General features: G+C 40.3%; 1 protein-coding gene and 1 long non-coding RNA gene across 2 annotated transcripts in view; one reads left to right on the top strand and one right to left on the bottom strand.

Moving 5' to 3' along the window:
* The window catches only part of LOC142046096 (uncharacterized), a 167,460-nt gene extending 147,495 nt beyond the window's left edge, over nt 1-19,965 (top strand). The window contains exon 4 of the long non-coding RNA XR_012655016.1: nt 19,866-19,965. This is a non-coding gene — a long non-coding RNA (uncharacterized LOC142046096). The remainder of the gene's footprint in view (nt 1-19,865) is intronic.
* Nucleotides 1-25,481, bottom strand: part of DIAPH3 (diaphanous related formin 3) — a 560,319-nt gene that overhangs the window by 35,905 nt on the left and 498,933 nt on the right. The gene's annotated exons all lie outside the window — the stretch shown is intronic.

Here is a 25,481-nt window from a genome sequence, read left to right as displayed (position 1 = left end):
ACAAAAATTGTAAAGCAAACTACTTGAAAGACGGAAATCTAAAAGAAGACATGGCTAGAGCTGTATCAGTTGTTAGGGGGTCGCTGAACTGGGTGAACTAAACAGAACATTGGGCCTGAGTTGTAATATATTTTCACTTTCATTTAGCAAAAATTTCACTCTATCCTCACTAGGTGATGAACAAGCAAACACAAAACAAAGCAAATCTAAGATTGAGCGCTACGTTCTTCCTACCTGATTTTTAAAACTACAGTTTATTTGGGGAGTAAATGACATATGGCAAAGCTACATATAAGAAAAATGTTGCAAATTCACTTTGGGCTGTCAACAGGAGTTCAAGCTATACCAGGGAAGGAATACAAAACAATCCCTTTGAGAGGTATGACTTTAGCTTACAGTTTAAAGCACATCAAATTACCTGAGCCTCTTACTCATATTATGCTTTATGGAATTTCCACTCCAAATAAAATGCCCTTTCTACTTGAGGAGCATGCAGGCTAAAGCTATACAATTAGCTGTAGTTATTCATTAGGTTTAAATCAGGTTGGTTTTTGTTTGTTTGAGTTAAAGAACTGGTGTTGTACAGAGATTTTATCCTTAAAATGTAACTCTCAGATCAAGCTGAGGCAGAAATCATAATAATCTTATTCAGCCACGGAAGCAGAGAACATTAAAGATTAATTTAATAAAAATTAAAGCTTTTGGTCCTATGGTATTTAATATTTTTATCAGTGATCTGGAAGAAAACATAAAATCGTCACCGACAAGGTCTGCAGATGATACAAAGATTGGGGGAATGGTAAATAATGAGGAGGACGGGTCATTGATTCAGAACAATCTGGATTGCTTGGTAAAATGGGAGCAAGAAAAAAACATGCATTTTAGCATGACTAAATGTAAATGTGTACATCTAGGCCATTCTTACAGGGTACGGTATTCTGTCCAGGTTAACAGTTACTCTGAAAAAGATATGGGGGGCCATAGTGGATAATCTACTGAACATGAGCTTTCAGTGCAGAAAGACCAAAAAGGTTAATGTGATCTTTGAATGTATAAACAAGGGAATATTGAAGAGAAGTATGGAGGCCATATTACCTCTGTATTTAGCACTATGCAACCTCTGATTTGTGCATTCCCAATTAGTAGTTTAAATATAAGGAGTAAAATCTGAATGTTTAAATGTGGCAAGTGCAACTTAAATCGAGGGAGTAAAAATGGACACTTAACTGCACTAACTGCAGGGCCACCTAGTTATAGAAGATTAGGGTTGGAAGAGACTGTGTGAAGGCCAAGACTATAACAGAGTTCAAAAAAGAACTAGATACATTCATGGAGGATAAGTCCATCAATGGCTATTAGCCAAGATGGGCAGAGATGGTGTCCCTAGCCTCTGTTTGCCAGAAGCTGCGAATGGGTTACAGGGGATGGATCACTTGAGGATTACCTCTTCTGTTCATTCCCTCTGGGGCACCTGGCATTGGCCACTGATGGAAGACAGGATGCTGGGCTAGATGGACCTTTGGTCTGATCCAGTATGGCCGTTCTTATGTTCTTAGACCTCAGAACATAAATTGTTCCCCTAGTTAATTACTTGTACCATAAAAAATTTACACTATTTCCCATCTGAATTTGTCTAGCATCAACTTCCAGCTATTGGATCATATTATATCTTTCTCTTCTAGATTGAAGAGTCCATTATTAAATATTGTTCACCACGTTGGTACTTATAGACTATAACCAAGTCACCTCTTAACCTTCTCTTTATTAAGCTAAATAGATTCAGCTGCTTGAGTCTGTCAGTATAAGACTTTAATTCTTGTGGCTCTTCTCCAACTCCTCTGCAATTTATGAACATCCTTCTTGAATTGTGGACACCTGAATGAACACAGATCAACTGATAGATCAACAACTTCCTCTCTTTGAACAGGAAAGCAGCCAAGAAACCGGCCTCAGATTAATTTGGAGAAGATTAGTTGTTCTTTTCTCCTAACCTAATTAAACTATTAACCACTATTTACAAATAAGAATGGATGGGCAATAAATGGGACAACAATGACAAAGGAAGCACTGGCGACACTCTGTTTTAGTATGTGAGTGATGCACCTCTGACAGTCATAAGTAACTGATGAGAATTTGGGGCTACATCTCCTTTATATCCACTGATCCCAACATGTGGTGAGTGCAAACTAGGCCCAAACAGACACTGTTTGGTAGAAATCTGTGGATTTGCAGGCTGGAGGTGCAGTTCTCCCCAGAGTGGGTGTCCATATGGTAAGTCTCTTGGGAGAAAAGAGCAATTTCCTTTTTGACTTATTTTTCCAGAACACGCTTTTTCATCCCTTAGGAGACACCCTATTATACTAGTGCAGGGCCAAACATTATTTGTGTAAATACAAGATAAGACTATTATACGTCAAAATAACAAATTGCTAATCAGAAAATAGATACCTAATATTGTTTTCTTCTGTAGCAGACAAACTAGTTTAATGTAATGTATCTGTAAAATCCCATTGGGCAGGAGATAATTGAAAACAAGCTGTTAAGCTTCAGTGGGATATCTTGTAAAAATACCTTTCATAAATGAATGCATACATATGCAGTATCTATACCTACAAACTCTTTCATGAAAGACAGACCTAAAGGATTAGAGAGAGAAAGATAGTGTAATACAATTTCTCAGAGATGTCCATATATTGTAGCATTGCTGGGGGAAACTGTCAACTGGGAAACTTTTAAATGCAGACTTCATCCTGCTACTTAATGTCTGGAAATACAGTATATTGTATTTACACTGAACAATCTACATTTGTTTTTAAAAAATGCTTATTTTTTAATTCAATAAGATCCAAATAAGCAGTAAGTTATTACATATTCATATACAATATAATTCATGTTTAATTCAGAACCTTTTAAACAAAAGAGAAGTGTATTTTTTAATCTCTTATAATTTACTAAAAGTGTAGTCATACTAAATATGGTGCAATTAGAAAAAATCAGAATTCCTTTCTTGTGTAAGCAAATTGTGATCCCAAGCCCCCACATCTTACTAAATGTTTAAAAATGAAAAAAAAAAACCTTTTTCCAGAGAAATGATAAAGCCTAAGCGAGGCATACATTTTGGAAGGAAGACAGTCACAAAAATAAACTATGTGCAGACATTTTTAAGGGACGACAACTAAAGGTTAAGGTCTTTACTGGTTAAAAAAAAATTGTCTATATCCTGAGCAGACAAGGTCAGTCGCTAATTTAATGAGAGACAGATAGCAAGACAATAGGAGTAGGATGGAATCCTTATTCAAACACAGAAGCCAGAATGGCTTGGAAAGGCTATGTCTATGGAAGTATAAGCATCTTCTCTATAGTGTGTTGAAGTATGTGTGAAAGATCAAACTGGAGCTCTGCAATACTGGACTAGAGAAGCTTTACCTCAGAGTCCTAGATATAGAATTGCTTTTAGCACACTGAGCCCTAATGCTTAGAGAGTTTTTCAGGTAATAGAAATACCATGGCTTATCGTACCAATCAATATTGTCTCTGCTTTCTTGTACTCTCCCATCATTTGATCTCTCGCCATCTTTGTGTTTTGTTCTGTGCTTGTACAGCACCTAGCACAGTGCAGTCTTGGTCCATGACTAGGGCTCTTAAGTACTCCAGTAATACAAATAATTAACTAAAATACATATTCCAAACTATGTCAGTAACACGACTCAAGTAGGTTGTGCAAAATTTGCCAAATTCTGCTTAAATACAACAGCAATAGATGCCTTTGATGGGGCAAAGCTGGATGTCTGCTAGGGAGACAGAGTTCCATAAGTAGAAATCCCCACCTGGATATCAGAGATGGATATAACACCGCAAGCAGACTATTTTCGCCAGGAATTACTGAGTTTTCACTTAACCAGTCTACAAAAGAAAATGTCTCTCCTGTGAGATGGGAAGTTCTTAGAGTAGTAGTTTCTTAGAGTTCTTCTTGCCAAACAGAACAGCAGGCTGGACTCCCACACTAGGCTGGACTCCAAAGCATTTAGGCCATGTAATAACCCTCTCCCTCCTTTCCCACACAGGTAAACTACAGCTTTGTTGCCCACCCATACTAGAACTCGTCTATCCATTCTGCAATGTTAATAAGGTCTTTATTTCATTTCTTAGATCTAAAAAATGTGCATGTAATTTGCTCTCCAACAGGGAATCCCCATTTTTGTTTCCATAATCTTTCACTACAGATGAGACCTCAAAGTTTTGTTTAAGAGGCAGGATACTTAGACCCCTAATGAGAGACATACTTCCATACAAATGAACACTTAGGCCTTGTTTACACTATAGTTTTGTTGAAAAATGTATGCTGACATACAGCCACTGCTTTATTTAAACTGCTGTTGCATATCCACACTATGTGTTGGCAGAGTGCATGCACGGTAGCAGCTCTTGCACTGACACAGAGCAGTGCACTGTGGGTAGCTATCTCACTGTGGAACTGGCCACAGAGGGCTTTGGGAAAGGTTTGGAATGCCTCAGGTTGCAGGTTTCTCAATCCCATCATTCCACAGGCTTCCTACTAGATTGCCAGTCACTTTTCCACTGAAATGCGGGGAGGGGGGGCGGTGAGGGAAGGACAGAGTGTGATAAGGAGTGGGTGGATGGGGGGGGCGGGAGAAACAGTGTGTGTACTGGGGAAGTGTGTGAGAGAGGGAGTGTATATCTGAGAGAGAGTATGTGTGTGTGTTGGGAGAGACAGAGTGTCGGCATGCTCTCTCTTTTAGTTCAGACAGCAGCTAGAAGCAACCAATCCTCAGAAAGGCAGAGGGAGACATCCCCCATCCATATCAGCTCCCGCCTCCCTCTCTGGCTCAGCACAGCAGTCTCCGCAGCCCGCTCTGTTTGCCTGCTTGCCCGCTGCTGTATTCCTAGCACCGGGGAGAGCAGGATTCCATGTTAATGATTCTGTGATTCTCTTGAGTTCTTCTCCATCCTCCTTAGCCCACAGACCAACGATCCATCTCTCCCTTGTAGAACAGAAAGGAGCGAGTTTGCTGTTTTGTTGCTGGGAGTGGCATACTCAGCTGGGCAGCAGCTCTGAGAGTTCTCCAGGCTGAGAAAAATCAAAGCTTCCCAGAGCTTTGAAAGGGGAGGGGCACATGCCTGCGTAACTGGAATGCGAGGCAGTGGAGTGCAAAACAATGAGATCAGTCATGGCAGGCATTGTAGGATACTGGAGGAGGCCAGTTATGTTGACATGACGAATGGCACTGATGCGTTGCAGTTTTAACTTTGCTGCCTTTTGGCGACAAAACTGTGTAGCGTAGCATGGCCTTAGTCTCCTAATCCTTGGATCTACTTCAGAAAAGAATCAGTTGTAGAACGTGAAACTGGAAATGGATGAACGAATCACCCCAAAACAAGAAATCAAGAATCTAGGCAGGTTCATTCCTTGTGGAAGTACTGGTGAATGGACAATACTGTTAATAAATGAGTAAGAAGTGTGCCAGGAAGTGATGAAGAATAATTGTGATCACTGTGATCTACAACAATTCTAAAACTGTACATCTTTTTCAAGTGTTTTTGAAAACAATCTAAATCAAGGAGGCAACCTGCAGGTTCCTGCACTTGAGGAAGTACCTGCAGAAAGTGTGTTCATATCATATTGCTAGGTTAAAGGAAAGAGTAGCTGCACTGAAATTTCCTCAGAGGAAATCCCATGTAGTAGATTAGAAATAGGGAAGCTACTTACCTTTTCAGTAACTGTTCTATGCCTGGTTGCACGTGTGCTCCATGAACTGGAGACTGGAATGCTTTTAGCCAGCAGTGTCAGTTGGTTAAACCCATTCCCTGTATAGCCTCAAGCCCTTCCACCCTTGAAGATATAAAAGGGTCAATGTCACCAAATAATCCTCAGTTCCTTCACCAGTACTGAGTCCAAAGTATGAGACTTGGCAGTAGTGGGGGAAAGGATGGTAGGATGTGGACATAGACAACATATTGTGAAGAACACCAGCTATTAAATAGGTAAGTAACTATAGTTAAGCAATTTCCCTTTCTTCTTCTATGTGTATTCCATGTCTGGTGACTCCAAAGCAGTACACCATAGCGGCAAAGGTTACTGTGAGACTAATGAACTCAGGATTTCAGTACAGCCCTGCCAAATTGAGTATCTGCATATGACGCTTCCACAACAGACTAATGTTTCATGAAGGTATGTACGTTACTTCAGTAGCAGTCCTACAAATATCAATTACAGCAACATCTGTAGTCTGAGGAGAGCCTTTAAAAGACTTTTTACAGGACTCAGAGACCAGATTTGATCTATGCACAAACTGTAGTTCTATAAAAATATTATAGAAGGATTATTCTGTCTAGGGCCTGATTACATCTAGTGTGGGCAAAAGGGGTTGCATTCACCAAGAGGCTGGAGCTTTCATGGTGGGACTGGGTGGTTTGCTCAGGCAGGTGGGTCTGCAGGCCTTAGAATGATGTAGGCCCATTAGGGCTTTTGGTCTGAATATTTGGGTTTATTAGTCTGCTTAATATTTGAGAATCAAATGGGATTGGGGGAGGGAAGAGAAGAGGCAAAAGAGGGAAGTGAGGCTTTTGACAGCTCAAGACAGCTGTTGCTTCTTTTCGCTGCTGCTAGGATAAGTTGCCTTTAGGTGTTATCTTGTTTGACTTTCAATGGTTATGAAAAGTTGCAACCACTTGGCCAAACTTCTGCTACTTGTCTCTATCTTCACTGGCCCCCTGCCATTCACAATTTTAGTTTAGCTCTCCCTTCTTTCACTGCATAATTATGTTGCATAGTTCTTGCATTCTTATTCTACTCAGATGCTAGCAAACTGATTATATCTCATACAATCAGACTGAAATCTAATCTAAATCTTGCTGAATCCACCTTGAATGGAAAGTTCTACAAGTACCACTTGTTCTTTATCCTTACTTGTTAAAAACACTGTATTCCATTCAGTTTCAAATGAACCAAAAGTCACATCCTTTATACTAAAAACTAGGAATTGCTAACTACCATAACTGGTTTCTTTAAAAATCTGAGTACTATAGTTTACCTTGAATAGTTACATCTATTTGTTTGACTTTAGTGTTAAATTAAATTTGCAGAGCTGCTAACTATAATGTGGAAACCCAAAGGAAACAAATATTTATAAGCAGCAGTAATTAACATCCCAATGAATGGATAAGTCCTTTTCACTAAACAATTCTTTCTTAACTTTCAAAACTGATGACAATTTACAATGTATTTTGTTACCTGCATTTATTAAGTTTTGTAAAAATGTTATTTTGATAAACAACATTCATTATTGGGTTGTTTTTGTTACTACTGATACTGCTCAGTATAAACATTCTTTGAAAGGCAGAAAGATGTAATTTTAGTTTCTAGACTTCTAATAAAAGTGCATTTTGTACCATTCAACCCAAAATTATTGTCTTAAAGTTTATTTCACTGCTTCTGAAAACTGATGAAATAAAATGTCCAGTAAGCCTTTCCCCAGAAGCAGGAAATTTACGCTCTAACTACAGTGACAAATGTTGCCTTTTCACAAATTCTATTGCTACATGAGGGAAACAGCGGAATTAAATTTAGCATTCACAATTATTTTTTTAAGTAGTATTTGAAAGATGCAAAAAATGAAAATATGAAAACATTTATCATTCAGCACTGATTTTTAACACAAATTGGTGATATAATGCAAATTGCAGTTTAGATGCATGTAATTTAAGTTCTGAGAGAGTGCATTAGTTTATTCATTTAGACTCTGATTCAGCACAGCACTTAAGCACGTGCTTAAAGTTAAACATATGCTTTAAGTCCAGCCCAGTTAAGCATTGCACTTAAACATTTGGTTGAAGTCAGTGGGACTTGAGCATGTACTTATGTTCTGTGCTGAACTGAGGTTTCATAGACACAATTCACAATGATAATATATTTAATCAGCATACATTGCAAGAATATTTAGCCAACCATAGTGAAAATACCCTATAGGTATTTTGTATAGTTTGGCAGGATTCAGCAGGTAAAAATATCTTATCATTCGCTACTTTTCTTCATAATGTGACTTATTTACCATCATTAACAACAAAAAGGAGTATATATTTTGAAGTCAAAAAAGGAAAGGTCCAAATTGGCATCTATTAGCTGTTTGTCAACCATGTTTTTCCTAATGAATTGCCCTGTTGCTCTGCATCACTCTGATTTCAGTACAACAGCTTTCATTAGTCACTGCAAATACGGCTTGTTGCCACCTTATTTACATTCTTATTGCAAATAATTAGAATTAGAACGTTATAATCATTCAGGGCACTTCTGAACTTGTTGTAAGACCATTTGACATCATCCAACACTCGATTTCATCCTGAGCAAGCTTGAAAACGGATTCTGTATTTTTTTGTTACAACCGTGTCACCAATATAATTCTACCATGCCTCGAATTCCTGCCAACAACTTAGCTGAGGGAATCAAAATTCTACTGTAATTAGACCTTGCAAGCTGGGCTTCTCTAGTGGTAGAACTGTCACAGAGGGGGAGCACTGATATTCAGCTCTTATAATAGCTCAAACCTCTATAATTATTGCTTGAAAATGAACTTTATCTTTGCAGATAAACATATAAATATATTTTTAGAAGAATCTGTATGACAAAACTCTAGAAAAGAAATGCAATAAAAATTAGTAACAAATTTGTTTTGATTACATATACTGTTATTCCCTAGATGTTTAAAATAATTCGAAAGCTCCTGCCTTTAAGGATTTTCTTTTTGCCAAAATTCTAAGTAGGTGATAGCATACCAAATTATATCCTGGTATAAGCAGATACAGTTCCCATGAATCTGGCCTAAATAAATTTCTAGTTCTTCCTTTTATCCTAGCAACTGACATCTGAATCCTGTATAAAAATATAGCTAAATTTTAATAACATCAAGTTATGCTGAAGCACAAGTTTGTAAATTATTCTCTTCCAGTCCAGCAAGAGAACATAAAAGAATATACATGTACATGAGGTTTCTAGATTTTAAGTATCAAAACAAAACCATATTAATGAAATGCAATATATTTAGAGAAACACCTTATTTGTTACACATCTGGATGACTTGTAGCCCTTATAAAATCTCTGGGGATTCAAGACTTCTTTATTTATGTACAGAACAAACACAAACCCAGACAGCAACAGAACAGGCATCCCTGCGTTGCTGCAACTCTGGCCTGGGGAGACAATCTCCAGGGGTCAGAGGTCACTCCTTAGAATTTGCTCAGAGTGCGAACAAAGCAGCTAAGAGCGATCAATTATCATGCTTGTTTGTGATGTGGACACCTGTAAATTGGAGTGAGACCATCAAAATCATTTTACACAGGCCTCTAAATGGCAATCAGATGGTAAAAACTTTCAATCACTGCTGACCTGGTCTGAATTCAAAGCAGCGACCTGCAGTAAAAGGCTCTATCACCTATTGTCGTCAATTTCCCAGTTCTTTCAGTCCTACAGCTTTTCTTTGGCCTGGTCTACACTACACCGTTAAATCAATTTAAACAGCGTTAAATCGATTTAACGCTGCACCCGTCCACACTACACTGCTCTTTAAATGGAAGAGCTCTTTAAATCGATTTCTGTACTCCTACAAAACGAGAGGAGTAACCCTAAAATCGATATTACTAATTCGGAACAGTGTTAGTGTGGACGGAAATCGACGTTATTGGCCTCCGGGAGGTATCCCACAGTGCACCACTGACCACTCTGGACAGCAATCAGAACTCAGAGGCACTGGCCAGGTAAACAGGAAAAGCCCCGCGAACTTTTGAATTCAATTTCCTGTTTTGGTTTCCAGCTGGACTCTGATCAGCACAGGTGACACGCAGAGCTCATCAGCACAGGTAACAAGCAGTCTCCTGAGAATCGAAAAAGAGCACCAGCATGGACCGCACAAGAGGTACTCGACTCTGATCACTATATGGAGAGAGATTCAGTGCTAACAGAACTCCGTTCGAAAAGATGATATGAAAAAAAATATTTGAAAGAATTTCAAAGTCTTAGACGGGAAAAGCCACAGCAGGACTCAGTGCCAGTGTGCAGATAAAGTTAAGTTGAGCTCAGACAGCATAATCAGAAAACCAGAGAAGCAAACGAAGATCTTGTCAGGGCCAAAACCTGCCGCTTCTTGCTGAGCTGCATGCAATTTAGGTGGGGCTGCGCGCAACAGTTACCCGCCCTGGCCGTGAGATTCAGAGGTCGGGATTGTAATGTCAACCATGAATGAGGATTCTGCGAGGGGAAGATGAGAGAAGAGGAGAGGAAAGAAGAGCTTGCGAAGCACACAGCACTCCCTTAAGCCCAACAGCCAGGAGCTTTTTGTGACCCCGAATTACCCTCCCAGCCCACCCAAGCCATAGCCCAGACAGTGAAGCCATGAAAGACCTCATGATCGTGAGTGTTACCTTTGTAATCACTCTAGTTTAAACAAATGTTTAATTGATTGATTTGCCATCAGGAGTGTTTTGCATTCGCAGCCAAGTAAAGTTACAGGAAAAAGTTCATTAACATGTCTGTGGATGGAGCGAAAATCCTCCAAAGACTCCATGAATCGCTTCTGTGAAGGTACTCAAAAGCTTTCAGAAGATTTCTGGGCAAGCAGCGCTTATCTTGTCCCCATCGTAGGACATTTTCTCGCCATGCATGTAACAAGTAATTCGGTATTCATGCTTCTCACATAGCACAGTTGCGTATGCTCCTGGTGACTGCTGGCATTCAAGAAAACATATGTCTGCACTTGCCGCTTGTTCTTCAGGAGATTACATCATTCTTGTATACCTGGTTGAAATTACAGGAATTTAATTAGGGGGACATACATACATGGTGATTTTCCTACCACTACTGGGCGTGTGCCGCTTAATCAAATAACCTCCTCGTGCCGTAGCAAAGCGGCGGGAGGGAGGAGAGCGAAGGATAGCGGCTGAGCTTTTCTGCAGTTTGCAGCAGATCTTCCCAGCCCTAACCAATGCCACGCGGTGATGGGGGTGGGGGAAGGAAGGAGAGGGGATGATTACCAGTGATCTTACATGATAGCAGCCAATGCGGTGGGGGGAGGAGGAAACAGCAGGGGTGGTTCTCTGCTGGTTTCCTCTTAACAGAACAAGGATTCTTAGGGCACTGTGTAATGAAGGCTGCAAAGTCAACAAAAGCCCTTACCTATGGCCGCATGAGCTGAATATGATGCCCGGACCCTGCGTCTGTGAGATCTGACAACTACCAGAGCGCACAGCCACTCAATATTAAATGATTGCAAATGCGACCTGTAGTGAAATCACATATGCTATGTAACGTTGATTAGTTATTCACTGTGAAAGAAGAGTACAAAGCATTGTTCTGTAAAATGTATCTTTTACATACTTCTCTCCCTGGCCCTCCCCATGCAGCTGCCAGTTGTCCAGCCTCCCTACCATCCCGAAGGTAGCTCAGATAAGGCGCGAAGGAGGGAAAGGATGCGAGATGAAATGTTCTCGAAATCAGAAGTAACCCGCAGTGAAAGAGCTCATCAGAATGAGTGGAAGGACATCTAGAAATACAGAAAGTGCCGAGGTGACAGTAGAGGATAGGAGAGACGCTCGAGTATAGAAAGTGTGGCAGGAAGATCAAGTGCTGCAGTAAGATCAGCTAAAAGTCGGATGCCAACGGTGGAAGCTGCGCTGATCAAACTGATATCCTCGACGGCATGTGGATCTTCAGGAAGAGCAGCGGGGCCCAGGCGAGTGCCGCTGCAGGCCCCTGTAACCACCTCAACCCTCCCCATGTTCCATATCTCCCTCACCAGACGTGTAAAACACGTGGGGAAGGCTTTCTGCACCCGCCCACTGCACCCCCATGGACAGTCCAACCAAAAGGCTGTCATTACGTTGAAATGTGCTTAATGGCCTTTTCCTTCCCTCCTATCCTCCTCCCAAACCACAGCAGGCAGGGTACACTACTGATAATCTCTGCCTCTTTTTATAATTACTTATAATAAAGAATACATTCAAAGGGAGAGATTGGGTTGCTTGCAGGACATTCCTTTAATAAAGATATACATGATTTTTAACATACTGATACTTTTAAATAAAAGAAATACATGATTTTTTAACCATAGTGACTTTAATTCCTTCAGCAAGCTATAAGCAAAGGGGAAGGAGGGCAACAGGAATGAGTGCAAATCAGGAGGGGGGTTCATCAAAAGGGAAACAAAACCACCAGCAGCACACCATTACCTGGCCTGTGCTGAAACCTCGTTCCAGGCTTCTCTGATGCCGACCGCCTCCTGTGTGCTCTTCTAATCGCCTGGGTGTCTGCTCGCTTTGTAATCAGCGGCCAAGTGTATTGCCTCAGAGCCTCCCACCCCGCCATAAATTGCTCCCCTTCTATCTCACAGAGATATGTGTGGAGCACCCCCCATAACAAACGGGACAATCGGTTGGCTGAGGTCTGATGAGTAAGTAATGTTGCCAGTGCCCTAATGATTTGCGAATGCACATTCTACCACCATCCTGCACCTGCTCAGCCTGTAGTTAAACAGCTCCTGACCACTGTCCAGGCTGCCTGTGTATGGCTTCATGAGCCATGGCATCAAGGGTAGGCGGGTCACCCAGGATAACGACAGCATCTCAAACATCCCCAATTGTTATCTTCAGGTCTGGAGTAATCCCTTGCTACAGCGTTGTGTAAACAGAGTGTGCATTTGAAGACTGCGAGCGTCATGAACCCTTCTTCGGCCATCCCACGGATGTTGGTGAAACGTCTTGTATATCACAGGCTTTGCAGCACATTTGAAAAGTACACTTTGGCGGTTATATGTACTGGGGTGCCCCGGGGCCAAGATAGGATATGGGTTCCATCTATGGCCTCCCCACGGTTAGGAATCCCATTGGCGCAAAGCCATCCACCATCACTGCACGTTTCCCAGAGTCACAACTCTTCGTATCAGCAGTCTTACAATTGCTTTGGCTACTTGCATCACAGCAGCCCCACAGTAATTTTCCCACTCCAAATTGATTCCCGATCGACCGGTTAGCTGTCTGGCATTGCAAGCTATCCAGAGGGCTATTGCCACTCCGCTTCTCCATATGTGAGGGCTGCTCTCATCTTAGTATATGGCGTTTGCGGCAGGGGAAGCAAGTCACAAGTTCAAAGAAAGTGCCCTTACGCATCGCGAAGTTTCGCAGCCACTGCGAATCGTCCCACACCTGCAAAACTATGCGTCCCACAGTCTGTGCTTGATATATTTACCGCCCCAAAATCGTGTTTCAACGCGTAGAACCTGCCCCATTACAGCAAGTAGCTAGCTCCAAAACGCGGGGCCCGTGGTTTGGAAGAATTCAGTGTCCATGTCTCATCGCTTTCGTTGCGCACTGCCCTATCTGCCTCCTCCTCTCCTGCCTTTGCAGTTCATGGTTCACCATAGACAGCACGAGAATGCACGAGGTGTTGACAACGTCCACGATAGCGTTTCTGATCTGAGCAAGTCCATGCTTGCTGTGCTATGGCGTTTGCTCAGTTTCACCAGGAAAAAGGCGCGAAATAGTTTAGTCTGGCTGCTTCACAAAAGTGGGTGAGCTGTCCTCAGAACACCCGCGACCAATGATTTGCCCCATCAGGCACTGGGCTCTCAACCCAGAATTCCAAGGGGTGGGGGAGACTGAGGGAACTATGGGATAGCTACGGAACAGCTACCCACAGTGGACCGCTCCAGAAATCGACGCTAGCCTTGGACCATGGATGCACACCATCGAATTAATGTGCCTAGCGTGGACGCGCACAATCGACTTTATAATATCAGTTTTATGAAACCGATTTTAGCTAATTCGATATTATCCCGTAGTGTAGACGTGGCCTTTTTAACACAACTCTGTTTTCTTAAACTAAGAAAAATGAGCTTTTACTGTTAATGTAAAGCACTGGGGAAAATATTTTTAACTGGTATGTATGTTTCACATCAATGACTTAGATACTGCTTCTACACTTATACACACACCTTATAAATACCTATATTGCATAAATAGAGTACAACTAATATTACTGGTTACACCCTCATAGATTCCATCATTACTTTAAACACTGATTGCTTGACAGTAAAATCCCAGCTCAACTTGATAAATCCAAACTCTGTGGATAAAAAGATTAATCTTTTAACTAACTTATTCTGCTACAGAAAGATTTATCTAAAATATTACAAGGATTCCAAAAGAATGTTTATATAATATAATGGAATAAGGTACAAAGGCATGTCAAGATGTCTATAAATGATGCAGAGGTAACAAAAAGAAAAAAAAATGACTCTCTCTTCCTTTGAAAGAGGAAAGATTTTATTTTCTAAAATGAGGAATTAAAACTTTTTTCTATTCAAATATTAAAACACTCTCAATGAACAGTCAAAATAAGTGTCTGTCATATTTTGTTTGTTTCTCCAGGTCTATCTAGCCCAGATTCACTTCTGTAATATTAAGCATCTCTCCTAAGCTATGTTGCTGAAGAGCGTACACCCAATTTTGTAGACTATTACCCCTATGATGCCCCCCCCCCACTTCCCGCAGCAAGTGAAAAATCGATTCACTTGATTTTAAGAATAGATTTGAACGATGTTTTTCACATTTGGTTGATCATCTTGCTATTTTTCATGCTAGCTGCAGTTTGAAAAGAAAACTATTGATATTTCCTTATGCTCTTAACTGATAATGTACCAGATTAGGACATCTGAAATAAAACAGAAACTTTTAACATTATCAAACACCATAGTTGGTTAGTTTTATGGTGGAAGAACAGGTTCTATGCTGGTTGGCCTTATATTCATTTTAATATTTATGATATTGCTCTAATGTTTGGTCCTCTACTCTCAAACTCAGGACCCATTCTTTCTTTTCACTCCAAGATTAGAAATATTTGTCTATTAAAAAAAAAAAAAGAAGCTTGAAAAGACAATACTGATGATGGTCAGCTGCTACAATTATGAATCTAGTTAACTCCACATTTTTCAAGCTGTAATGAGGTAGCATTAATGCAAAATACTGTGTAATTATCTTTAATGAAATTATCATGTTACTGCATAACAGGCTGAAATACTTTAGCAATAAGAATGAAATCAACTTGCACACTACACTTGTTCTATGGCATGGGAGGATTAAATGTAGCTCAAAACAACAGAGGCATCTTTATTACACACACACACACACACCAGCCCAGAGTGGTGAGTTAATAGTGAGAGTGTGTGGGCATATAGAAAGATTCCTTTATTGTGTGTGTGTAGGGGGAGTACGTAATGGAGGCTGGGCGAGGCTAAGTCTCCTCAAACCTCATGCTGCCAGCAAGGATGGGGGGAGCAGATTTGGGGCATCTGAAAGAAGTTTCCCTGTCATGGCCACAGGGCTGGAGGAGCACTTGCTCCATACCGCAACACTGGGGCTGTAGCATGGGGACAGAGTTTTGCCATTCTTGGGGCCACAGTGAGGGAGTGCAGGAAGGAGCAAGTGGGTGGCAGGGCCTCTCGGGGAAAGGCGGAGTTGGGGTAAAAAAGTGGGGCTGTGGGTGAAGGGGCATAATGGGGCGTGCCCATGGGTGGAACAGAGGAGGGGCTCTGGGCTCAGAGCTCTAGCCAGGGCCGAGACCTCCACCAGGGTCCTGGTCAAGGCTAAGCACTCGACTCCAGCCGGGGCTGAACTCTCAGTCACCCTGCCCTCTGCGACTCCAACCGTGGCCATAGGGAGAGCTGGGGCCATGCGGGGAGGGGGCGGGGCACTGAGAGCTGTGAGGGCTAATTTACAGTGAAAAGAGCCTAGGAAAGTGGAAGATACTAAACTTAGATGGGGAGAGGAATTATCTTGTCAGGATTGACAACAAATATCTTACAGTTAACAGTGTGTAGAAATTGTTGAAGATTGCCCTGTAATATGGTCTTGCTGTGTATTTACTGGTCATTAAATGTAATGCGGTTTAGGACTTGAGCTGGTCAATTTTAAAAAAAAATTCAATACAAATGTTTGGAAATTATTTTCATTAATTATTTTTGGTTGCTGTTTTACAACCAGTTTATAGAGTGACTACCATTTGAAATCTTGATAAACAATATACCTTGGCTCTATCTAGGACCCTGAATGAATCGCTTCAATTTCTGGCTGGGAGAGTGAGCCAGAGAACTGGATGGTAGGGAGCGGGGCTGTCTCTGAGTGGTACACTGTCGTGTACTGTCCATTTGAAGCCAAAGACTGGAAGCTTAATCACACACGAACTATGGGCTTGTCTCAAGGGGGCAATCAGGAAAATTAAGGCGAATCAACTTGAGGTGAGAAATCAAGTTGGGAAATTTTGTCTTCACACATTTAGTTTATTCACCATTACTTTCTTGAATGTGCTTATGCAGATTTGGTCTAAATTGGAGTAGGAGTCCAAAGCCACTCCAGAATCTAGGGAGTGGATGTCAAGATTTTCAGACACACTATATGTTCTTCTTCCTTAGATAAAGTTAAAGAATAAGGTGCATTGGTTTTCACAGGAGAATGGAAGGTCCTCTTCCACTGACTTGGATAAAAGAACCATTTCACATAAGGAATAAGGAGCTTTACTCATAAAGGAAAAAATGATTATGTATTGCTTTGTATCTTTTGAGAGCGAGATTGGCCAGATTAGAACTCTGGCATTTAATTACTGAACAGCTCTAAAAGGTTTTAAATACTTGGAAAATTATTCTAATTAGGTAAACAAGGAAAACAATAGCTTTAAAATGTTTAAACAGAACACAAAGCAATACAAGTTTTACTAGCGTCACTATAAGGAAAATACTCTGAAGGGCCTAAGTTCTGCCATCCACAGTAAGAAAAAGAAAAAGAGTGCAGGAGTGAGTTGGTGAGCCTGCACTCTGATCACTTGGAGGCTAATTAGTGCCCAGGAGAAGCTGATTGGGGTAATGATCTAATCAGGCTACTGGGCTGCATGGGGTCAACATTTTATTGGGCCCATCAGTCTAGCACTGAAAGAGGCACAGGAAGGAAGTCGGGCGGGGGGGGGGGAAAGAGGTGAGGAGAGAGATAGAGAGAGAGGAATAGGGCTAACTGGCCCATGTCACACAGAGGGCTCAAAGTAGAGAGACCTCTGTTCCCCTCAGGTCCTGGGTGAGCGGGCCAAAAACTCAGTTAACATTGTAAATAGACTGTTGCACAGGGACTGTGGTGATATTGGAGGAAGGAACTAGAAATGAAGAAGAGCGGGGTGGAGCGGGCCCCTATTATACACCACCATAAATGTAATTAGGAAAAATGTAGGCTTGGCAGGGTGTCTGGGAGGTGAAGATGCACAGGGGTTGGGTGGATGGGGGAGCAGCTCCACATATAATGACCCCTCCCCCCACAGCTGAGGAGTGATGGCAGCAGGGAGGATGCTGTGCTTCCTGCAGCTGGGGGAGGTTTCTGGTGGTGGGTCAGACACTGCCCCAGCCACTCCTTGCAGGGAAAGAGGAAGTCCTGTCTTCTTCTACCTCTAGCCCAGCTGGGACTGGCAGCGGATCCCAACTCAGGGTATGGGCCACTGGCTGGAGTGTCCGCAGCCCCGAAGTGATTTACCTTTCTGCCAATTGCTCTCAGTGCTTGAAACAATGTATCTGTACTGTTAGGGAGTGGTGCATGACTGCTCTTGCAGCTTCCCCTTGCTTCCCTGTCAGGAAGTCATTTTGCTGTGGGGAAGCAAATAAATCTGTGGGGGACATAAATTCTGCACATGCTCAGTGGCACAGAATTCCCCCAGGAGTAATTATCATCTTAGGAAGAAATTAAACAGAAGTTACTGAAGTTAGACATTTTTAAATCAGCAGGTCCAGATAACGCGCATCCAAAAGTTTTAAAAGAACCAGCTGAGTAGCTCACTGAACCACTAATATTGATTTCCAATAAAAATTGGAACACTAGGGAAGTTCTGGGAAGACTGGAAGAAAGCAAGTGATGTGGCAATGTTGAAAAAGGCAAAATAAGATGAGCCAGGTTATTATAGGTCCGTCAGTCTGCTACTGATCTCAGGAAACTTAATAGAGAGACTAACATGGGACTTGATTAATAAGAACTGAAGGAGAGTAAAATAATTAATGCCAATCAAGATGGGTTTATGGAAAATAGATCCTGTCAAACTAACTTGATATCTATTTTTGATGAGATTACACGTTTGGTTGATAAAGTGTTTGACTTGGTATCATATGATTCTTGGATTAAAAAAGTAGGACGACATAAAATAAACTTAAGAACGGCCATCCTGGGTCAGACCAAAGGTCCATCTAGCCCAGTATCCTGTCTTCTGACAGTGGCCAATGCCAGATGCCTCAAAGGGAATGAACAGAACAGGTAATCATCAAGTGATCCATCCCCAGTTGCCCATTCCCAGCTTCTGGCAAACAGAGGCTAGGGACACCATCCCTGCCCATTCTGGCTAATAGCCATCTATTGACCCATCTTCCATGAACTTATCTAGTACTTTTTTGAACCCTGTTATAGTCTTGGCCTTCACAACATCCTCTGGCAAATTGTTCCACAGTATTATTGTGCATTGCATGAAAGGACATGGCACACATTAAATGTATTAATAATGGCTAACTGATAGGTCTCAAAATGTAATTGTAAACAGGGAAATATTATTGAAAGGTGTGTTTCTAGTGGGATCCCACAGAGATATGTTCTTGGCATTACATTATTTAACATTTGTATTAATTACCTGAAGAAAACAAAATCATCACTGCTAAAGTTTACGGATACACAAATATTGGGTGGCGGGGAGGGATATATAATGAAGATGATAGGTCATTGATACAGAGCAATCTGGATTGCTTGGTAAAATAGGCTCAAGCAAAAAATTTTAATATGGCTAAATGTAAATGTATACATCTAGGAACAATGAATGTAGGTCATACTTAGAAGATGGGGGACTCTATCCTGGGAAGAAGTGACTCTGAAAATGATTTTGGAGTCATGGTGCATAATCAGCTGAACATGAGCTTCTAGTGCAACATTGTAGCCAAAAGGGCTAATGTAATTCTTGGATGTATAAATCGAGTAGTAATAGAAAAGTAAATTTTACTCCTGTATTTGGCTCGTCTGACCATTGCTGGAATACTGTGTCTAGTTCTGGTGTTCATACTTCAAGAAGGATGTTGATAAATTGAAGAGGATTCAGAGAAGAGTAATGAGAATGATTAAAGAATTAGAAAACATGCCTTATAGCGATAGATACAAGGAATATTTAACTGAATATTTAGCTTAACAGAGAGAAGGTTAAGGGATGACTTGATTACAATCTACTTACATGGTGAACGAATATTTAATAATGGGCTCTTCAGTCTAGGAGAGAAACGTGTTTGGAAGTTGAAACTAGACAAATTCAAGCAAGCCATACATTTTTAACAGTGAGAGTAATTAACTAGAACAACTTAACAAGGGTCATGTTGGATTTTCCATCACTGACCATTTTTAAATGAAGACTGGATGTTTTTTCTAAAAGATATGCCCTAGAATCATTTTGGGGAAGTTCTATGGTCTATGTTATACAGGAGATAAGACTACATAATCAGAATGGTCCCCTCTGGCCTTGCAATCTATGAATCATAACACAGTTATGTTGCATATTGTGTTATCATACTGATTGCAATGGTGCAAACGTCTTGTGAATTTTATAGTTCACACCTATACTCATTATTAAAATACACTTCTGAATGCACAAGTTAGCATAATTTGTGTAGACTCAAAAATAATTAAATTATTGTATGAGTACAATGACTTGTGCTTGAATGATTACACGCCTTCTTCAATAAAATGCATTGTCTAATACTCTGTAGTATTTTATACTGTATATTGTAATTGTTTTGTTTGTATAGTTTCAGAATATGCTACATTTAGCAGTCTGATCCTATGAGTACTTATGCATTGCTGATACCATCTACCTGCTGGGACAAAAAAGAGCCAAGAAATGCATATGGTGAAAACTAGGAAGAGCTTTTATTAAGGTAAACAAACAATGGTGTATCGTGTTCAGAAGTTCCTGTAGTTTACATGTAACCTGTACTACATATCTCTGGGCCATTTTGAACACAACCTGCTGTTCACAGCTGCACCAAATTGAGCTCAGATTTTCAAAAAAACTCCATCCACACACAGAGACCTAATTGAAATAACCAGCTTTTCAAAACTATTCTCCCGGAGGATCATATAAGAGCAATGTGAGTTGCTGGGTACCATGCACTTTTGAAAATCTGACCCAAACGATGAAGTGCCTTAGAAAAAAGAGCAGAAAAATGAGCTCCCCATGCTTCCTTGCTAAATATGAAGGAGAATGGATGATAACTGCTATAATTTTAATTATGAAGGGAAGGAGGGCAGCTAATAACATGCACAAAATCATATATCACATTCATCAGGCACCATCCCCTCAATGAGAATATTGATTTATGCTTTAGAAAAAGCTTCCATTAGGCTTAGATAAGCTTTATCTATTGGTGGTACTAAATAAATTTGGTTTTGAATAGGCATCTGTCTATCACAGTTACTTATATGACTCCCACTATTGTAATATCTAAGTGCCTAATAATCTTTAATTAGTTTATCCCCTGTGAAGTAAAGAAATAACATTTATCCTCAGCTGTACAAAGGAGGAAGTATGACACGGAGACACAAAATGACTTGCCCAAGGTCACAGGGAATTGAACTTGAGTGTCTCGAGTTTCAGACTAGTATTCTACTGGACCAGCCTCTCCCCCTTGAAGATAACTGCATCAAGATGTTATATAAGGGTTCTTTGGCATCAGTGCTGAAGAATTAAAATATTTTCTCTACATTTCAAGTGGGAGCCACCAGGCAAGGATGTTCTCTTTTCCACCTTTTTCTTAAATGTTGTGTGCAAACTTGTGCAGCTACAGCACAACATATAGTTTTGGTTTTCTGCTAGTTAGAGTTGAACGTGATTTTTTCCAGCATTTACAGGAAATGCACACAGTAGTAAAACTGCAGTTCCATCTTGTGGAAAAACCTATGTGCAGTTTGAGTGTTTTAAGACTAAAGGAAATAAAGTTTAAAAAAAAATTCAAAAAAGAATTAACCTCTCTCTAAAAACCTGTCTCTATATTCTCCCTTTATAGTTATGAAGAAAACCATAACCCCAAAAGATTAGAGATGAGATTTTCTACAACAGGAAACTATGAGGTCTTCTAAATAAGATTTGTTTTTATTTCATTTGGGGATTACATGTACACATTATATGCACATGTATAATGAGCATAGGAAATATATACATCACATTTTATTTTTATAGAATTAATATGAAAGTGGTCGGGTACCGTGGAATATGCCTCTAATCCCAGCTACTTGAGAGGCTGAGGCTGGTGGATCGTTCAGGGGTTCTGGGCTGTGGTGCGCTATGCCAATTGGTTGTTTGATGCCTCTGACAGCTTGGCCAGTGGGTGGCTGAAGGACTGGCTAGAACAACACAAATGATGTGTTGTGATTGGGAGCTCTCTCTGGAGGGCTGATGGATCAATAAGTGAAATACAGATTTCTGCCAGCTGTTTACTCTAAAGATACCAACATACTGGCTACTAAGCCTTGGGTTTTCAAAGCAATTTAAGGTTGCAAGGTGTCCAGCTCCCTGTGTCTTTTATGGGAGTTGAGTTCCTGGCTCCTTTAGACTCCTTGAAAATCCATGCCTAAAATTATACTACTCTAGCCAACAGAGAGAGATTTAATCCATATTATTTGAAAACGTTAAAAATAACACATCATGTGGTATTCTATATAATGTTTTGAATGATTTGCTTATGTCACTAATTTTTCATCCAGTATGTTTGGTATAGCTGTGTTTGGAGTCATACATAATCACAATTGGCACCTTTAAGAAGAGGGATAAATATAATTTAATTCATTGAGAACATGAACATTTACAAAGCTATCAGGTATAGAACTTTATAATGGCATAGAAACCTGCTGTCCATTCAAGTTTCTTACATTATGCAGCATCTAAAATGTGAAGTCATATTTCATGTTCAGTTCCTTGTAGGATACTAAAAAGTAATGAGAGGTCATTAAAATGAATGAGAGATGAAACCAAGGGTCTTCACGAGCGATCGCTACAAACTCCAAAGCTCTTAACAAGGATTAGTTGCTTTCAGCTCCCTTCTTTACTGTTTATTTATGCCACTCTATGGATTTGTTTTTCAAGCACATGTAGTGAGAAATAAGTAGTTTAGAGGGCCACAGTCAACTTAAAAATCACATTAATCCCTGCAAATATAACTACTATTGTTACCAGTAACACCTTAAATCAGTGTAACTGAAAGTTTGTTTACTTCATGAACTTGAAAGCATTTGGTGTATAAGTTTTCTTTACTTAAGAAGTTTGCCAGTTTTATCTTTTCTATTGATCTTTGATGAAGCAGTAGGGGAGAGGAAAATCCTTTTTGAACATAAGAAAATGTGATTATTAAACCACAAAAACTGGCAATAGCGCACACTTGGGCAGGTGTAGAACCTAAAAGTAGATTTCAAGTTAAAATTGTTCCTTTAAACACTCCTAGGCAAACAAGACTTGGTATTGGAGTATTATAGCTCCCTCAATTACATTTAAAAGGGGGTGGGAGGGTGCAAAGAGGGCTTAAATTAGAGATAAAAGAAACAAGAAAGAGAAATTATCTATAAGAAAGCACTAAAATTAAATCTGTGAATGGATGGACAATCATATAGAAATACAAATTAAAGGGTCTCAGATGTCTTCCTCCTAGTCAGCTAGATGAACAGTATATGCAAGATGGAATATTTTGAACAAAATATGACCAGTGGTCTACAGTAGGAGAATTTGGACTGTATTCATTGAGAAGAACCACTCTATGGGATGCAAATAAGGCATCATTCATAGAAAATACAGTAGGCCTAACATGGTGATTTACTGAACAAACCAGAAAGCAATCTTGCCAGATTTGTATGAGAAGGCGAGATACTGGCTAAGGAAATTTTCCATCTGTGTTAAGATTTCTTTGAAAGTTTTAATGAACTCGTGTAAACAGTATTATCGTTTCTTTAGCTACAGCAATTTTAGAGACTTCAACTATAGATTAATTTCTCCAAGCATCTAAAGCAAGGCTTTCTGACTAGAGAATGGGTTCAATCAGCCAGGTGAAGAGGGCAGCACACTAATGTAAAGTGGGGTACAGAGGAGTGGAGCAACAGGGATGGGAAAAGCTAAATGACTCCAGCTTTGCACTGCTTTTCCCTCCTATGCAAATACATTTCTGTTGCGGCAGGTAAAGTGGCTGCTGGTCCTTGAAAGCCCCCGAGCTTCCCTTCCTGCTCCTGTGATGGCTCTTAATGGGTCTAGCTATAAAGAGCAGCTCCTAAGTACAAGACTGCTGTTCAAGAAACAGCCTGTCACTCCAAGGGCTTGTCTGCACTATGGGATAATGCACATTAGGGGGTGTGTGTGATTTCTAAAGTGCACTAACATGTTGTGTGTTAGTTGGTCCATGTAGATCCTGCTGGTGAGCATTAAAAGTTTCCTACTGCGTTTTAACATAGCGCTGTTAGAACAGATAAGGTGACTCAGCTGAAAAGATTTAATGAGAGTGAGCTTGGGACACTCTGAAAAGCTGGTACCTAGGTAGCAAGATAGACTGACCAAAGGGTGTTTAGAGAAAGGAGGGTTTTTTTTTTTTTGAGATGTAAGTTATTCATTTTCTTTTTTTCTCTGTAAGCTGAAAGTGCTTTATCCAGTTTAGTTTATGGCAAGTATAAATCTAGACATATCTTTTAATTCCATTTTCTCTCGGTTATTAATAAACAAACCTAATTTTGTTTAAGATTATAGTTGTATGGGTAATTTCACACAGATATTCCTGTAAAGAAGAGAGCCCAGAGTAGTGCTGAAGGGTAAAAGGTTTCTGAAATTTTGCCCCATTCCAGTGTTGTGTTGCCAAGATGTGGTGGGCAAACACAAAGGGAAAAGATGAAAAACCAAGCAGGAAATGGGAATTGGCAGGGATTGTTGCTCATAAGCAGCTTTCACATGCAAGGTATTTTTTAAGGGGTTTCTAATAGAGTTAGAAATCAGTAGTATAATAAATGTCCAGTCAGTATAAAGCAGCCGGCTTAGACATTTAAGTCACAGTTAGATCAGTTAGTACAGTGCCATGTCTATACTGATCATATACTGATTGTGCACCCTAGAAGACTGATGGCTCTCAGGGTACTACAAAATTCACTGGGGAATAAACTTGCCTTGCTTATGAAAACGAGCGTGGAGATCACCATGGTTTAATGGTGAAATATAACAGACCAAATAAATGGGGAGCAGGCTAGAGAACAACTGGTTTAAATACATCAAATAAATCATCTCTGACACAAGCAGTTCTGATATTCCTATGCCTCGTCTGTGGTGGAGATCACAAGTTTCTTTACCGCACTATTGCATCTTCAAAGCTCAAATGATTAACCCAGATTGTCTTTGGCAGGTTTTAGAGCTACCTGCTTCTTATTCTTCACAGGTAAGATTGATTGGATTTTGGTTGGTAACTCTCATTAGAAAAGAGCCATGTCAAAGCCAGAGAAAACAAATGCATCATTCCTCTGTTGGAGCTTTATTCAGGTCTTCAGAGTTTATAGATGCATTGGGAGAGATTCACTCAATCATTTGCAGACATGTGTTCTTGCATTTATATTAAATACCAACTCACTTCTGGGTAAAATTCAAGGTGCTGATCAGTATCTATAAAGTCTTACATGGTTTAGATCCCAATTCTCTCAGAAACTCTTTGTCCTTTTAGCAGACAGGTTTCACCTACCTGTCCCATGAGTTTGTGGGAGCTGGGCATTGTCCTTAGTAGGGGTCCTCAACTCTAGAAATCGAAGTTCATTGTCTTCATCTTCAAAGCCCTACATAATCTTGCCTCTTACATCTCTGATCTCAGTTCTTACCATTTCCTCACTGACTTTCCAGATTTCTCTCAGTTCTCTTAATTTACTGCTCCTTTTGTGCCATTCTGTATTCTTGGCTTTAGGTGATCGATCATGCAAATCCATGACTGAAATAGAGTTACACTTCCTGTCTACCAAGCTCCACCATCTTTTAAAAATCCAGTTTTTTAAGGAATCCTTTTTCCCTCACCAATAACCTCTCCTCTCTTCCTTCTTACCTTGTCTTATATTGTAGAGAATGTGTTTCACTTTATATTTGTAAAGCACAATGTAAGCATACAGCACCAGATAAATTATTATAACTGATGACCCTTCAAAACCTGCTCCCGTTCGAAATATATCAGAGCTAGGCGTAGCCACACACAACCGTTTCTTTGTCTGGATTGTCTTGTGACTGCAAGTTTTGGAATGTCCAAGCTTTAAGGCCCAGATTTTTAAAGGCATTCAGGTGTTGCCAGTGCTGGCGCTAGGCATAAGCAGACTAACCAATTGCTTAGGGCCCTGAGCAGCTCACAGGAGTCCCCTATTCACTTTTTTATTATGAG

This window comes from Chelonoidis abingdonii, chromosome 1 (assembly GCF_003597395.2).
Source record: "Chelonoidis abingdonii isolate Lonesome George chromosome 1, CheloAbing_2.0, whole genome shotgun sequence".
Classification (NCBI taxonomy): domain Eukaryota; kingdom Metazoa; phylum Chordata; order Testudines; family Testudinidae; genus Chelonoidis; species Chelonoidis abingdonii.
The sequence above is the reverse complement of the archived record's forward strand: the minus strand, read 5'-3'. Positions and strand labels throughout refer to the sequence as shown.